Source organism: Galeopterus variegatus, unplaced genomic scaffold, assembly GCF_000696425.1.
Source record: "Galeopterus variegatus unplaced genomic scaffold, G_variegatus-3.0.2 Scaffold9461, whole genome shotgun sequence".
Taxonomy (NCBI): domain Eukaryota; kingdom Metazoa; phylum Chordata; class Mammalia; order Dermoptera; family Cynocephalidae; genus Galeopterus; species Galeopterus variegatus.
In genome coordinates, this window is record NW_007735572.1 from 6,646 (window position 1) to 23,922 (window position 17,277).

At 48.7% G+C, this 17,277-nt stretch overlaps 1 long non-coding RNA gene across 1 annotated transcript; it reads left to right on the top strand.

Moving 5' to 3' along the window:
- The first annotated feature begins 12,639 nt into the window (after positions 1-12,639).
- LOC103609312 lies at positions 12,640-16,702 on the top strand. Its single transcript, XR_552119.1, has 3 exons — positions 12,640-12,757; positions 15,286-15,382; positions 16,147-16,702. It is a non-coding gene; the product is annotated as an uncharacterized LOC103609312 (long non-coding RNA).
- The last annotated feature ends 575 nt before the right edge of the window (positions 16,703-17,277 follow it).

Genomic DNA, 17,277 nt, shown 5'->3' on the forward strand with positions numbered 1-17,277 from the left:
TTAGCAAAGAATATTGCCTTTTGTCGATGCCAAGATGAGGAGAAATGAGTCATGCATGTTGCAAGGAAGAGGAAGGGGGAGGAGCGAGTGTGGAGCCACCTGCAGGGGTGATTCTTGGCAGAAGCAGGTGACCGCTCCGGAGGGGGCAGGAGGTGGGGGGCAGTTTCTGTCCACTGCTGGGGCTCACCCCTCACAGTGCTTGTCTGTGGTCTCTGGTTTGGCTCAGAGAGGAGCTGAAGTATGAAACAGTAAAGTCTGTTGAGAGAGACAACCTGAGATCCTCAATGACAGGTGAATTTAAGGTGGCGATTTCCTGCTCTTTCAAATGGAATCCAGATTGTCGTGGTCACATCTGGGGCGTGTGCTATTTAGCCTCCTCGTTGTAAGGGAAAGTCCGCACTCACATGATGTCTCATTCTGCTTGGTCTCCTGTAACAAACTACCACAAACTGGGTACCCGAGACAGCAGAAGCTTGTTTTCTCACAGTTCTGGAGGCTGGAAGTCCAAGATCAGGGTGACAGCAGGGTTGGTTTCTACTGAGGCCTCTCCTTGGCGTGTAGGTGGCCATCTTCTCCCTGTGTCCTCACATGGGCACCCCTCCGTAAGTGTCTGTGTCCTTATCTCCTCTTCTAACAAGGACACTAGTCAGATTAAATTAGGGCCCACCCTAACGACCTCATTTAACCTTAATTACTTCTTTAAAGAATGTGTCTCCAAATATAGTCACATTCTGAGGTTCTTGGAGTTGGGACTTCAACACATGAATTTTGGGGGTCCAGAGGCTGGAGTGCTATGGCAGCCCTAGCAAACTAACTGACATGGCTTCCAGCCAGGAGTGACATGGAGAAGGCTTTGTCAGAAAGTGAGTCCATGACTCAACAACTGTACCATGTGCATCCCTTCTGAAGAGGACAAAGTCCAGCCAGTTATTAACCAGTTGCATGGAGTGCCTTTGGCTGGTTAGAGTAGCGGGAGCAGGTGTTTCACTTCCAATGAACAGGACATTGATAAACGTAAAGTGGTCAGCAGTGAAATTGCTTATGTTGATACAGCACTAATGTCTTTCGTTAAAGACCGGTAGCTGTGTTTCCTGCGGTATGAAAGAGCTCATCTGAAGCAAATGTTGAGCAATGCAGTGGTGACCTATTCTTGTGTGTCTGTCACCATGGACAGAGCCGCTACTACCAACAACCAGCCAGCCACCCCCTTCACCTGCCTTGTGCTTCTGGACTGAGTACTCTCAAGAGATCCGGCATGGATGGGGCCACGGTCCAGTGTGGAAAAATGAGCCCTTTAAATTAAATGTAAATGCACACTTAAATGTAATGAGCACCAAATGAGCATGTTAATTCGCAGGAGCACTTGGTGCTTCTGCTTTAAAATGGAGAGGCCTGTGCGTCCCGGGGAAGCTGGGAGATTTAGTGGCAGAGGGCACACAGCCAGCATTCACAGAGCATCCCTAAGGTGGGAGGTCCCCAGGGCAGGGTCACCAAAGTAACAGCAATGTCATTACAGTGGGAAAGACTTTGTCACAGCAATTCTCAAAGTGTATTCCTGGATGAGAAGCATCATCACCATCCAGGAACTGGTCAGAAATGCAGATTCTCAGGCCCAACCCCATATTCACTGACTCAGGAACTCAGAGTGTGGGGCCCAATAATCAGTGTTTGGACAGGCATTGTCTGTGGGGCTGCCAAGTAGAGCAAACAAAAATACAGGACACAATTAAATGCGAATTGTAGATAAGCAACACACCAGTTTTTAGTATAGGTATGTCCCAAATATTGCATGGGACATGGTTAGCACTAACGAATGATTCACTGCTTGACTGAAAGTCACATGTAGTGGGCGTTCTACATTTTGTCTGCCTCCAGAGGATTCTGATTCATGTCAAGTGCAGGAACCACTGGCACAGAGGCTTTGCCTAGGTTAAAAGCTGTGTTCCAGCCATGTCCGTGTTGAACTCCAGTTGTCTTATTTCCTTAGATTCCCCCTTTTGCCTCTCTCTTCCATTTTCTAACTAGTGACTCTATGCTCTACAGACTTCTTTCCCTGAATCTGAGCACTAGCTTATCCAAGCCAAACACTTCCAATGTACCTGTGTCAGTGTTTTCATCTTGTATACACCAAAAGGGATCAGGAATACAGCCATGACTGGTGAGGCCTATTGTCCCATCAGCACTTGCAAGCTGAGTTGCTCTCACTTTCTCTTCATCTCTTTCCCTATGCACACACCTCAGAGGCACTTTGGGTTAAGATCTGTTCTGATATTTGTGCTGGTATCTGAAAGTGTTACTATTTGTTCTCAGCGAGGGAGACTTGAGGGCATCACTGCACACACTCTGTCCTCCAAGCATTCTCCAAAAAACAGGAAAGTTGGTGACAGTCATCTCCCACATCAACGTGTGTGACTGTTGTCAAAATGCACTAGACAATCCATGAAAGCACATTTCTACAATGACAGAATTACAGCCCAGCACGTACTCTCATTTCTTTTACTTTCAAAGCAGCACTTGTCATTTTGGAAGAATGAGGGTCTCAGAAGGTGGCATGCTGTCCTGAGCCTTGGGCATCAGATGAATGCAAGAGGGTGAGCTGACTGGGCCCTGCATAAAAGCTGGGCTTAGAAGGTCCAAGAAGGGGGACCGCAGTGCCTATTTGTGGCACTCTGAAAGTCAGAAACAGTACAGTTACTGACCATAAGAGCGTTGTTTCCAAGATCAGCAACAGTTTGGGGCAGCTGAAGAAAGTGTCTGTGATCCTGACATTTGTTTCCCTGCTACTGTCTTTCTTGTCCCTTCTTGTCTGATTCTCCCTGTCTGAGCCCTCACTTACATTTTCTCTGCCTTTTCACATTCATGTCTCCTTAGTTCTGTCTGTGATTTTTAAAAAATGCCCCCAAATAAAAATTGCATGGATCTACTATTTATTTGCTTATCGGTTGTGGCTAACTCAGAAAAAGGTTGGACTGTGCATGCTGAGCAGCACACCCGCTCACCAGCTCCTACGTTCATGCAGAAGACCTCAGAAGTGCCTCAGCCCTGGCTCTGCGTCTGGTTCTTTGCCTGCATGTGCACATAGTAAATAGGTCTAGTTATCGAGAACCATTAAATTGAAAGGAAAGGAAAACTCCATGCTTAAAAATTGTTGAAGAACATGCTCTTGCACTGATTCTGGGTTGGACACTGAGCTCTATGGAACTGTCAATGGTTAAAGAACCTTAAGTATGGGGGGCAGAGGAAATGGTGTCTTGTATTGTTTATGACAAGTAATAGCCACACAAAGCTGGTTGAGTTATTGATTCAAGCTATTCATATAATATTTCTTTCTTTCTTTTTTTTTTTTGGTGGCTGGCTTGTGTAGGGATCTGAACCTGTGACCTTGGTGCTATAACACCATGCTCTAACCAACTGAGCTAATTGGCCAGCTCAAGGGTCATATAATATTTCATCAATGTGTTACATAAGAAATGGAGACCAAGTATGCACTATTCTTTTTGGGGGGTGGGATGGTACCACAGTTACAAACCCTTGACCATGGTGTTATCAGCACCATTCTCTCCCAAGTGAGCTAAGTGACCTGTCCCATCTGTTCTGTTCTTGTTAATGACACATCCAGTTACAGAGAGAAAACCTTAACCCCTAATGTTTGATGAAAGCTTTTTAAAATTAAATTTTATTTTTCTTGGGCAGAATCTGATCAAAGATTCAATATAAAGAGGAAAAAGTGCATTTTACACTTAAGAAAATGCAGCACATGAAGACACAGGTTTTTAACACATTTATGTTTGGCAGGTTGGAGTTAAGACTATTATGTTTGGTCTGGAGACTGACTCTAGGGTGATGGTTTCCTGGACAGCCTTAATATTGATCAGGGTTGTACTTATAAAAGATCATTCCAAGATCCAGACAACCAAGAATTTGGCACAGTTGGCAAAATAGGGGAAACTAACTCACTGTAGTGATAACAACACTCAAAACTATCTGCATGAGGAAACTATTTCACTTGGGTTTATAATGACCACACTTCACAGAGTAGTCAATGTATGCATTGCTGTGCACTGATCCTCATCCTGTAGAAGCAGCACTTGGACAAAAACACTGACACCCCAGTATGGTCACAGATAGAATGTGTCCAGCCTCAGCAGTATGAAAATCGAAGTGCTGCTGGCCAAAGCCAGCAGGGGGCACTGTGCTGGCCCCGGAGCATCAGGTACTAATGTTTTCACAGAACGTGGTGGCAAATTAAGTCGACAAAACAAGGAGTGGAGTTTTGGGGTAATTATTAAAAGGTGTGAAGATAAGCAGTGAAAGAATCAAAATAAACTGAGGTGTTGTAGAATAGTAACAAAGAGACAATTGTAAGATTTTAAAGAAGAGTTCACCACCAGAAAGCATTAACGTGAAGCTCCCTGGTGTTGGGAGGAAAACTTTTCCTCTGCCAGCTTAGGTCTCGGCGGTGGTGGTGGGGGCTGCAGATTAATTGACAATAGATTCACTGTGGAGAAGTTTACTTCCAGTGTATTCAGGAGCAATCCAAAAGAAGAGGCTCCCCAAACAGCCAGCGGTGAGGGTGACACGTCAGTGTAATGAACGGGGTGGGGGTTGGACCTGGGTGGGAAAGTATTAAAGGTTTCCGTAGGGCTCGTTTACACAGTTTTTCATCCTGGGGCTAATAGGCAAGTCTCCTTCCTGGCCAGAAGCTCCCCCAGAGAAGGGACTTATGGCAGCTTCATTCTCTGAGAGCCCAGCCCTTAATCAGATCAGGGGAGCTCCAAGAAGACTTCTATGTGCATCTGCTGTATCTCCCATGTCTTCCTTCAGTCTAAAGTGATCTTTATGCCATTCTGGTCCTTTTACTGGGAAGCTGCATTCCAGGAGGGCTGAGTGGGGCAGAGGTTTGCCTTGTAAAGTTTTCTGTCTGTGCAACTCGATTTCCTTCCATACCTGTGAATTATGCTAATGAGGAGGAAAAGGGGGAAGACCCCCTACCCAGTGTGATCTGGTGAGCTGCGCTGGAGAGCAGTGCTGGGGGGCGTGGGGTGGGCCCTGGTGGGACAAAGGACCGAAGCTCCGGGAGGGCGGGAGGAGCCGGGGCATCACCTCCTGCTTTCCTCACTTCCAGGGACAACCTGAAGGGAGTTTCAGGGGACTAATGAGTTAATAAGTGTGTTACCAATAAGTAATGAGGTTTTCATGTTATATTAATGGAATAATGAGTTATTAGAAGAGTTTTAAGTTATTAATGAGATGCTGTCTAAAACTAGCTCTTGTAGGCCCCTGTTCAAGTTTCTTTTCTTTTCTTTTTTTTTTTTTTTTAAAAAGATGATCGGTAAGGGGATCTTAACCCTTGGCTTGGTGTTGTCAGCACCACGCTCAGCCAGTGAGCTTTTTTTTAAAAAGATGATCGGTAAGGGGATCTTAACCCTTGGCTTGGTGTTGTCAGCACCACGCTCAGCCAGTGAGCGAACCGGCCATCCCTATATGGGATCCGAACCCGTGGCCTTGGTGTTATCAGCACTGCACTCTCCCGAGTGAGCCACAGGCCGGCCCGCCTGTTCAAGTTTCTAAAAATAAACTTGGCATTAGCTTCCAAATACTATTATGCTTTAAGGTTGCATTAGTCAAACCCCACAGTTACATCAAAGAAGGTGTGTTGTTAAAATAAGTAGATATGCCCCATCCACCCGTCCACCCAGCAGATATTCTGCACATGGCTCGAGGGCTGTGCTGTGAGAGCCCACCAAGTCCCCTCAGGCATCAGGGAATCAGGGAGCAGATACACGGGGCAACCCCAGGTTGCAGAAACACCCATGGGCATGGAGAGAGGCCACCGTCTCGGCCACCGCCTTTAAATGAGCTAGCTGAGGACAGCTGTCTGACTACATTGGCCAGGGTTCTCCAGAGAAAAAGAAGCAATGGGATGTGTGTCTATCGATCTGTCTGTCTATCTGCCTATCTGTCTGTCTATCCATTGAGAGGTTTATATGGAGGCCTTGGTTCAAGCAATTTGGAGTTGGCAAGTCTGGGCTCAGGTGGGGCCAGCAGGAGACCCGGGAAGAGCTGCTGCTGCAGTTGGACCCAAAGGCAGTCTGGAGGCAGAATCCCTCTTCCTCGGCGGTCAGTCCCCTTCCCAAGGCCTTCGACTGATTGAATGAGGCCTGCAGCAGAAGAAAAGACATTCTTTTTCCTGTACACATCTGAGGCTCATTGGATGGGGCCCTGCAAGTTAGGCTGACAGAAGAAGGACTAACAAGAAAAACAGAAGTTATTAATGTGAGAGCCACTGAGCTTATACGCGGCACTGAGAGATGAGTGATTCAAAGGGTGCTGAGGACTTGGGCTTACACAGCATCTCAACAGAGAACAGCGCATTTTAGAGAAGTGACAATTCAAAGGAAATGGTGCTCAGGCTTTTAGGGGCACAAACTGGGGAGGTGACAGTGGGGAAACAAGCGGAAGGTGAGGGTGTGTTTGAGGACATGCTTTCTTGGTGCCATCTCATTGCTGGTGACAAAATCGTTTTCCCTTCTTGCCTCCCTGATACAGGGAGGTGGGGGACACTTTCACAAGGGGAAGTTTACATTCTGTTTTTAGGCAGAAAGGAAGAGGGCAGAGAGCTCGTCCTGTGTCTGCTGTTTCTCAGTTGACTCCAGTTCCAAATAATCCTCACGCCAGCATGGTGTGTCTGGGGTGCACATGCTGACCCTTTCAGGCCCACCTGCCTTGTGGAGGGTCATCTGTTTGCCAAAGTCTACCGATTTAAACATTAACCTTATTTTAAAAATACCTTCACAGCAACATCTGTAGTAATGTTTGACCCAATACCTGGATACTGTGGCTCAGTCAAGTTGACACATAAAATTAACCATCACAACGACCCAGTAAAAATAATGAAAAACATTCCAGGAAGGAGGGTGCCTGTCCTGGCCTGGAAGAGAAAAGGCCGGGGCAGGGGGCTGTGCTCACCCAGGGATGTGGGGAGAGAGGCCAGGGAAGCCAGGAAAGTCACACCCTGCAGGGCCTGAGGACAAGGTGGGGAGTTTCAAGTTTACCCTAAGAGCAGCAGGAAGACACTGCTGCAGGAAGAGAAACTGTGTGTGTGTCAGGCATCGGGCTCCTGCTGTAAAGCTCTGCCAGTTCCACGTGGCTGGCGTGGGATGGGTGCCCCGGGGAGGACTGTTTGCCTCACCGAGTAGCGAGTGCGGATTCCTGCTCCGCCGGCAGCACAATGTTAAATGCACAGAGTAGCCTTTTCCTTGCACTTTTACTCCTAAAGGAAGCTACAAGCATCACTGATACCCCAGCTACCACTTTTAAACATTTTATACTATACATGTTTTTATATTGTATTTTAAATGGTATTGTACTGAATTACAGCCTCCCAACAGTTCTAAGGCTATAATAAACACAACGGTTTGTGTAGATCACAACTGAAGCTTTTAAAAAAAGAATCAGTTTCTCTTTCATAATGACAATTACTGTAACAATTTCTAGGAACTTTTCCCATGTTTTCTCCACTAACTTCATACAGCTGCTGCCGACTTTGAAGCAGCCACCACGCAGCACCTCAAGGCAGAGTGTGGGATCGTTGACTCTTGGCTATCAGAGACGGCACGTGGCTTAGGAATGGGAGGCCAAAGCTTAAATATTTGGCAGAAGTCCCCTCAAAGGACCGTAAAGTGACCGTATAAGGGGGCTGAACGTGAGAACGGGGCCACCTGTGCTGCGTGCGGGGCCTGCAGCCCTTCCTGGGAGGAGCTTTCAGACGGAGCCTCTTTTCTTTATCTGGAATCCAGCGGGTTTTCCGAGATGTCTGCTTCTAGCTCCTGTTGCCACCTGCGTCACCCTCAGCCAGCTCCGTGAGGAGGGAAGTCCTGGAGAAAACAAAGGCAAGCGCTTCAGCGAGTGGATGAGGCCCTGCACGCTCTGCAAAGGTGCTTAAGTGGCCTGGCAGGGTGGCCGCCCCGCAGGGAGTGCGAGGTGGCTGCAGGGCCGGCTGGTCTGTGCCCAGAGCACCAGACACCGCCTAAAACCATCTGCGCGGAAATGTCTGGCTCTGTCCTGCTCTTCTCCTCTGGGTACGAGATCGCTGTTCAACTCCAGCACCGACACCCAACCTCAAACAAACAAAACCCAAGCAGGGCCCCAGCCTGCTGTCGCCAGGCGGTTGGATGGCATGTCCTCCTTTTGCCCCTCCGTTCTGCTCCCCCACAGAGCCGGTTCCCACCACGGGTCCTGGATGTCACGCCTTCCCTGGGGGTTGTGGCGAGTCTTCTGAGTCCTCCAGATGGGCATGTCTGAGAAAAGGATAACTCGGTCCCAGAGCAGGGTCTAGAATCAGGCCCCATTTACACCTGTGGCCTCCAAGTACTTAGGGCTTTTCTTAAAATTCAGGAGTTTTTCCTCCATGAACAGGCATTGTCTAGCAGAAGCTAACTGTGTAGGTGGAAAATTGAGGTACGTGTCAGAATTTTCTTTTTTTCAGGGCAAAGAAAAAAGATAATTGAACTAAAATAAAAGTCAGAGGAATGAGCCTACATCTTCACCTAAACTAATCGCACTGTGGGCCTAATGGTAATAAGCAAATGCTGTCATGTCCTGCAGATGTACTTTCTGTAGAAATGTGCTTTTGTGGAGCAGGCGAGGCAGGGATGAGAGGCAGGGCAGGGCAGGTCCTGGGGCCTGAGGGTGGGCACCATCTGTCTGAGCTACCCCGGCTGTGCCCAGATGTCAGGGCTTGCCTGTGTCCTGGTCTGTCTCTGCAGGCAGGACCTCAGTGTTGGAAGGCAGGTGAGGCCAGTCAGGCCTGCATAGCCCACATGTAGCCAAGGCCATGGAGCTGTCAAAGCTAAAACTGCACCCATCAAACAGGCAAGAAGACTTCATTCCAGGCTATTGCAGTGGGGGAGAGAGGCCAGAAGCCAGAGAGAAGGACACTGTCTCCTTTGATGACTGCATTTCAGAGAGAGGGTTCCCAGGTCCTTGAGAAAGACATTCCTGGGCTGTAAAGCAGGCAAGAAGCTGCTAAAAAAAAAAAGATTTACATACATCTCAAAAGGACAGAGAAAGAATTTACAATAAGTTTTCTAAAGAAAATGCTCTAAGAAAAGGGAGATCAGGGGCTGGAGGCAGGAAAAAGCTTGTCAACCGAGGGCACATTAAGGCCAGCTTGGTCAGTGCTCAGCGGTGCCAGCCGCGGTGCCAGCCCCACTGCCAGCTGCTATGGCAGTGTCCCCCACCAAGGCACTCGGCCACCAGAGCACTCTCTGCCTGGAAAAAATTACTCATGATGCTTGTTAAAGCAGATAAGGCAGACTTTATCCAGGATAGGTGTAGGGACCACAGCCATGGGGTCTTGCAGTGGGGGGAGGACACTGGGCCCAACTCCAGACATAGCACAGATAAGCGGGATTTTACTGCCAAGGAGCAGGGCATGGGGTCAATGGATGGAATGACTAGAGGTGACATTTGGGGTAAGGGGGATTCTGGCTAAACTGACCTAACAGGATTCTTGCTGAAGGCAGGCCAGGGTGGCCAGACATCACCTGGGGGTGGGGGAGGAGGAGGCACCTGATCAGATGTGGCGGGTGGAAGGCTCTTGCTACACTGACTTAGCAGGGTTCTTGCTAGAACTGGCCCTTGCAAGGAAGCGCATGGATGGGCCTAGGAGAAGGCTGAGGAGCTGACTAGAGCTCGGCCGCACAGAGGACCTTTGTCCCTCCCCACTGGGCCCTCCCATCCTCTCTTCCCTCCTCAGAGTCCTCTGAGAGAAACCAGTCCGACCAATGTCCCTGCACTGGGTGGCCTGCCATGAAGTCACTGAGCTCGGGGTCCTGAGCCAGAGATGGGGAAAAACAGCCACTGCTCAGGGTGGGGCAAGGTCACCAGGAGGGGGCGGTGGCTCCCACTCATTTTGTCCAGGAGAGAAAACAGTTTTGGGGCTAACTGGCCACAGTGCAGAGAGGCCCACTGGCGTGCAGAGCACACTAGGTATTTTAGGCTCCAGCCATAAAAGGAAGGCTGACTATGAACCAAATGACTCTTACTGATAGGTAACCAAGCACGAGCCGTGACTGCCATGAGTGGGTGGGATGTCACAGGTCTGCGTGCCTCCTGTGCCATTTCCCCGCTGCACATGGGTCCTCTGAGTCCACAGGCTCAGCTCTTCAGCACCAGGAGCTGGTGGGCAGGAGAGAGGGGCAGCCCGGCTGTCTGCCCGTGTCTCTGGTTTAGTTACTGAGAGACTGAATGTGGAAGCAGACAGTGGCCAGACCATGCATGGACAACAGCCCTGACCCACAGCCTGCAACCACCTGCCCAGGAAGCCAACCCATCTCAGTCACCAGCCCAAGAGGCCACCTGCTCTGAGTCAGACCTGCAGGAAGTCAGACTCTGTCTCTAGTGACAGTCCAGGAAGCCAAAGAACAGTCCCTGTGATGATTGGCCCCGAACAGCCAGGACTTGATTAGTAACTCAAACTTCCCTAATCTTCGTTCCTCTCCCAACTCAGGAGCAGCCGTGGGCAGCCACGTGCTCCCGTAGACAGCCACACAGGAAGCCTCACTTCTGGTCAGCACCCCGACTTCCGCAGGCCCACGGCTTCCACCAGGGCTCCCCTGGACCGTCTCTTTTCCCGCGACGAAGCTTGCCTGCTCCTTGACCTGCCTGCACAGCTCTGCTGAGTGCAGGTGACAGCTGCCGTCTCCATTGCTGTAGGAGGCTCTGAGTAGCAGCCTTTGCTTTTCTCATTTGGGTGGTCTTCATCTATTTCCACACTATTTCAGGGGCAGGGGTGGACCCATGGTGAACATCCAGGGACAGCAGCCTTCTTTCCCCTCTGCTGGGTGACCTGAAGCATTGGCTGAGGTGAGACTCCACTCCACATGTGGCAGAGCGCCGGTGCTGGGAGGAGCAGAACGAAGGGCACTTTGGGCTGATGGGCTTGTCACCACTGACCCAAACTCCTTCTCCCACCTGTTGCTTACCTATAACCAGGAAAGGGACCAAACTGCCACACTTGTTTGCAGGCACTGGCTGAGCTTAAGGCGTTGGCCAGTCAGGAATCACCAGAATGTGCTCCCTGGTCCTGGACACAGACACGGACTTGGACTTGGCAAGGCTGAGCCCTTTCCGTGCCCCAGGTGACAGGGCCACATCCTGTATAGCTGGGTCACTACACTTGGGCCACTGCCAAGTGCTGACAAGCTGATGAAAAGCCACTCAGGAGCATCCAGCCTGCAGAGGAAGAGGCCTCATTGGGGCAGATCTCATCCTCTTTTGGTTTGAACTGAGTTCAACAACCGCATGTTAAAGGCTGTGACCATGATGCCCTGTAATGACAGATCCCAGGTCCTGGGTGCCAGGTGGTACAGATGAAGCCCATTCATGAAGCTCAACACTTCTTCCATTACACACACAGGGTGGACACGCAAGGTCTCAGTGCTGTGCCTTTGAGAGGTCACCCTGTCCCTGTGAGCCTCACTTCCCTCCCAGTTGAAATGGCACCACTCTGGTTTTATGTTGAGCTTGGCATAGTGTGATTTGGGGAGCCCCAGAAAAGGTCATCTGTCCTGTTCATTATGATGGCTGTCTGTGTGTATACAATCATGGGCAGGAGGGGGCATTCTGTGGTGGCAGGAAGTCACACAATCCTGGCACTGGGCATGCTGGAAGGGACAGGTGTGGGAAGGAGGACATGCAGGGGCTGGGCAGCATGTCCCAGAGCTGAGCGCCACATGCATACAAATGAGGCTTATGGGGAAATGCTGTGCGCAGAAAAGCTGCAGAGGGCGTGAGGTCCTGGAATTCCTCCATCCGACAGAAAAGTGTGGCCACACCAGGAGGTGTGTGACTGCTGGGGGGAGGGACCCTGCCCCATGATGTAGCAGGACGTAGCTGGGAAGCTCCTGGCCAAGGGAGGACCTTGTCCTGGGGCTTCTGTTGAGCAAGGTTGCAGTTCCCTGGCTGGCTTCCTGCACTCTAGGTGTCACTTCCCCAGGTTCCCCACTCATCTCCCAGTTTGCTCAGTGTATTAGTCAGCTCAGGCTGCCATAGCAAAGTGCTACAGACTGGGCGGCTTAGGCAGAAGGTATTTATTTCACAGCTCTGGAAGCTAGAAGTCGAAGGTCAAGGTGTGGACAGGGTTGGTTCCTCCTGAGGCCTCTCTCCTTGGCTTTCAGATGGCCATCTTCTCCCTGTGTCATCACATGGTCATCCCTCTATGCATATCCATGTCCTGATCTCCTCTTCTTATAGGACACCAGCCCTATGGATTAGGGCCCCCCAATGATCTCACTTTACATATTTATCTTTTTGCAGACCCTATCTCCAAACAGGGTCACATTCTGAGGTACTGACAATTAGGACAGGGCAGGGACAGTGGCCGTGCAGTTATAAAATACCTGTAAGGGCAACAGATGAATATATTTGGAAAAAGTCACAGTATGATCCAGGAAAACATTTGTGATCTATGAGGAGACAAGCATTTGTCTAGGCAGGTCAAATATCAAGGGCCTGCAGAGAGTCCTCAAAGAACTTTTCGCTTGTTGAGGGCTTTTTTTTGTTTTTTAAAGCTTTGATTTTTCTGTCTTTTTTTTTTTTTTTTTTTACTTTTTATTTTAAAATAATTACAGATTCTCAAGAGTTGCAGATACGGTGCATGGAGTCCTTGTGAACCCTTCCCCCAGCTTCCCCCAGTGGTCATATCTTATGTAACTACAGCACCACTTCAGACCAGGACCATGACACTGGTAAGGTGTGTGCAGATCCACGTAACCACCAATGCGGTCAGAATCAAGTCCCTGCTCCACACATGGGCTCCTCGTGCGGCCCATTCGTAGTCTCCCCAGCCTCTCACCGCCCTCCCCCAATTCTGAACCCCTGAAAACTACGAGTTTTTCCTCCATCTTTATGATGTTGTCATTTCAAGAATATTATATAAATGGAATAAGATAGCATGTGACCTTTTGAGATTGGCTTTTCTTGCTCACCAATAATGCTCTTGAGATGCACCTGAGGCACTGCGTGTATCAGCTGTTCATTCCTTTTTATTCCGTGGTGCATCACCGGTAGCAGTTCATTTGGACATCACCTACTGAGGAATATTTCAGTTGTTTCCATTTTGGGCCTATTACAGACAAAGCTGCTATGAACAATCTGTCCAGGTTTCTGTGTGAATGCAGTTTTGTTTTATTTTCTTAGGATAAATGCCCAGAACTGTGATTGCTGGGTTGTATCATATTTAGGGTGTCTTTGATTTCTCTCATCAGTGTTTTATAGTTTTCAGCACACAATTCCTGTGTGTGTTTTGTTTTATTTACATCTGACAGAAGCATGAAGTGTAATCCTCAGTTAAAGTGCACACTACCATGGGCCACCAAGACCCTGTCCATCTTATCTGTTCCCTTCATCCATGATTGCTGCTCCCTAGTAGGTGGACACCCACTCTGATGTGATACACACACATGTGCATGTGCACACACATGCACATGCACACACGTGCACACGCACACGTGCACACACATGGTTCACCAATGCTTTGTGACAGCACCTTGATCTGAGCTCTGTATTCTATTCCAGTGACCTCTGTCATTGCTATGCTATTGTTATTACTGTGGTGTAGCAAGCATAATATCTGGTGGGATATTTGTTTTTCTTAGCCATATGTGACCATTATTTTACCATGTACATTTTAGAATTAGTTTATTGAAAATTAAAAAAAACAGAATACCTTAAAATTTTATTGATATTCTATAAAACTTCTAGATTATTTTGGGGTGAACTGACATCTTTACAATGTTTTTTTTTTTTTCCTTTTTGTCTTTCTTTACTGACCGGCAACGGGATCGCAACCCTCGGTGTTGTGCCCGCACCGCACTCAGCCAGTGAGCGGGAACCGGTCTCCACATGGGATCTGAACCCTTGGCGGGAGCGCCGCACTCTCCAGTGCGCCACCAGGCCGGCCCAACATCTTTACAATGTTAAGTTGTCCCATTCATGGACATGGTCTATCTCTCCATTTACTAACTCTTTTTATTTATTTATTATTATTTTTTTTTCCTTTTTGTCTTTTTTCATGTCCGGCAACGGATCGCAACCCTCAGTGTCGCGCCCGTACCGGACCGGACCGGCAACGGGATCGCAACCCTCAGTGTCGCGCCCGCACCTCGCTCAGCCAGTGAGCGGGAACCGGTCTGTATGTGGGATCCGAACCCTCAGCGGGAGCGCCACCACGCTTCCCAAGCGGCGCACTGTAGCAGTGCGCCACCGGGCCGGCCCTACTAACTCTTTTTATGTCCTTTCTAGATTTTAAAAATTGAATCCATAAATATCGAGCTGTTTTGGACAGGTTAATTCCTACATGCTTTATAATTTTATACTGCTGTATATTTGGGAAGGAGAAACACTAGTGATTTTGTGAGTTAACATTGTTTCTAGAAACCTTTATAAACTCTAAGTTTGCATGTTGTTCTGTTGAGATTTATATGTAAAAAGTCACATCACCTGCAACTGAGAGTTTTCTTTGACTGTGAAGTGACTCTTCCATGTCCTGCCTTGAGGGTCTTCAGTACTCAGGCTCCTCCCTGCACTTGGATCATCTTCCCCCGCTACTGGACCATCTGAGTCACCACATGGTGACATCACACCGACAAGACCTGGGTGGATGGTGTGGCACCCTGTGTATTTTGGTAGGGCACATGCAAGTGAAAGGATGGGAGGTGAACACATTCTGTTCAAGAACACTGAGGTTTATCCCTTGGCGGGGATTCTGGGGCCCAGTGCTCTGAGACATTGGGGTGCGTGCATCTAATGTGAAGGAGGCACTGCCGTGCTCTGCATTTTCTACTGCCTGGGATGGCACGTGATGTGTGGTGGGCCTGTGGGTTTGGAGGTGACCTACAGCAGATTCTAGTGTGCTGCTCTGAGTGTCCTGAAAGGCCACCAGGTTTGTGGGGGCACAAAGCATGAGGAAGTGGTGGAGCCCAAGGTCCCCTTTGCCTGGAATGAGAGAGACCTGTGGTGGACATCCATGTGGACTGAGGGGCAGTGGCTCATGCCAGGGGCTGGGAAGGACGGTGTCAAGGGGGACGTAGCACACCACAGGGCGGGTGAGGAAGAGTGATCACGGACATTGCCTAGAAGAGCCGCACTGTGGTGGTAATAAAAAGCAGACTTTTAGTTAGCTTTATGATTATTTTAATGTTCTCCACAGGAAATGTACCCTCTTACCACCTTCACCCAGGGTGGGCCAGTCCTACCACCCTCTCTCATTCATCCCTGCAGGGACATTTGTGCTGTGGGTGGAGCTGTCAGGAGCCTGGTGGACAAAACATCATGACAAAATGAAAGGGAAAGATGGACTTCAGACAGCAGTCTGGAGGTGGGCACGGTAATCGTGGACTCGCTGGCCCCTCTTCCTGGTGGGAGGGAGGGCGCGGGTCTTCACCTGAAAGTAGAAGATTTGATTTGATCCTGTTTTGTTTTATTTACGTTATTTCCTTTTGGGGGGACAGGCATGAAGACGATACTAGAATAACACACGTGGATGCAGGGCAGGGAGTGGTTACCATGGGTACATTTTTGGTGGCTACCTTGTAGAAATATCCATCCTGTGTTGGGCAATGCCCTGGTTTTCTGAGAACTGGCCCCTTTCAGGACAGCAGCCCGTGGGCCAGGGCTTCCTGTCCACCCTCCCCACACCTAGGCCTCGGACATACCCTCCTGGGGCTTGAATCTTGAGGGAGTGATGGAAAGATGGGGACAGTAGTGAGGTTCATTTGTGGTGGCTGCAGCCAGCCAAGGTTCCAAGGCCTGAGTGCCCAGTTGTAGCCCACTGACCCCTGTGGTGTAACCGGGACTGCCCAGCCCCTCTCTGCTACTCTTAAAACCTGGTAGTCTATATTCTCCACATTCTGGGAGCTACTATGTCTCTTTTAAAATCTCTTTTTCTGCTCAAGCCAGCCAGTTGTTTTCTGACATTTGCAGAAAAGAACCCTGCCTAACACATCTTCCAACCTAATAATATGTGTTTTTCTACCTTCAGAGTGATTGCTTAGAGGTGAATTTCTCTTATGAAGAAAATTTATTTGACTTATACAAATTCCTTAAGTTTGACATGTCTCATTTTCTTCTATTAAATTTCAGAAAAATTGAATTCAACAATGCTATTTAAGATTGCATGCATGGGGAGTTCCGGTCAAGATGGTGGAGTAGACAGTTCCTAGTGTTGCTCTCTCCCACAAAGCGACCAACTTGCAACTATTAAAAAGCAACAACAGGAGACATGAGATCAGTGCCAGAATAGGCGGGAGCCGCATGCCACAGGACCCCATCCCAGGCCAGTGTTTGCCACCCAGAGAGGCCTGAGAGCCACGGGGGCCACACACCCTGAGACAGCCAAGCCAGAAAAGGCAGGTACCGCGAGACCTCCAGCCCAGGTTGGTCCCTGCTACTTAGAGAGACTCAAGAGCCTCTGGGCTCACACGCCCATAGTCAGCCATGCTGGAAAAGGCAGGCACTGTGGGACCTCCAGCTCAGATTGGTTCTCACCACTTAGAGAGACTTAAGAGCCTCTGGGTCCATACACCCTGAGACAGCCATGCTGGAAAAGACAGATGTCGCAGGACCCCTAGCCCAGGCTAGTTCCTGCTGCCCAGAATTGGCAGTCCCTTCAGGATCCAAGCCAGACATCAAGGAGATATGAGTGGACTGTGATATCCCCTGCCACAATGACAAAACACCAAAGGAAAGATACCAGAAATATGAAAAATCAAGAAAGTACATCACCACCAAAGGAAAATAATAACTCTCAAGCTCTAGATCCTATAGAACAGGAACTCTTTGAAAAGACTGACAAAGAATTTAGAGTAAGAATCCTAAGGAAACTAAATCAGATACAAGAAAACTCAGACAACACAATGAAAGGAGAAAAAATATACAGGATCTGAAAGAAGAAATGTACAAAGAAATCAATGCCTTGAAAAAGAATGTAGGAGAGCTTGTGGAGCTGAAGGATTCATTCAATGAAATAAAAAGCATGACAGAGAGTCTAACCAGCAGGCTAGAAGAAGCAGAAGAGAGAATTTCAGACCTTGAAGATAGGCTGTGTGAATTAATGCAGGCAGACAAGAAAAAAGAAAAAAATTTTTAAAAATTGAAGAAAATCTAAGAGAGATAACAGACAACCTTAAGCACTCAAATATCTGAATCATGAGTATTCCAGAAGGGGAGGAAAAAAGAAATGGCATTGAAAGCATATTCAGTGAAATAATAGCA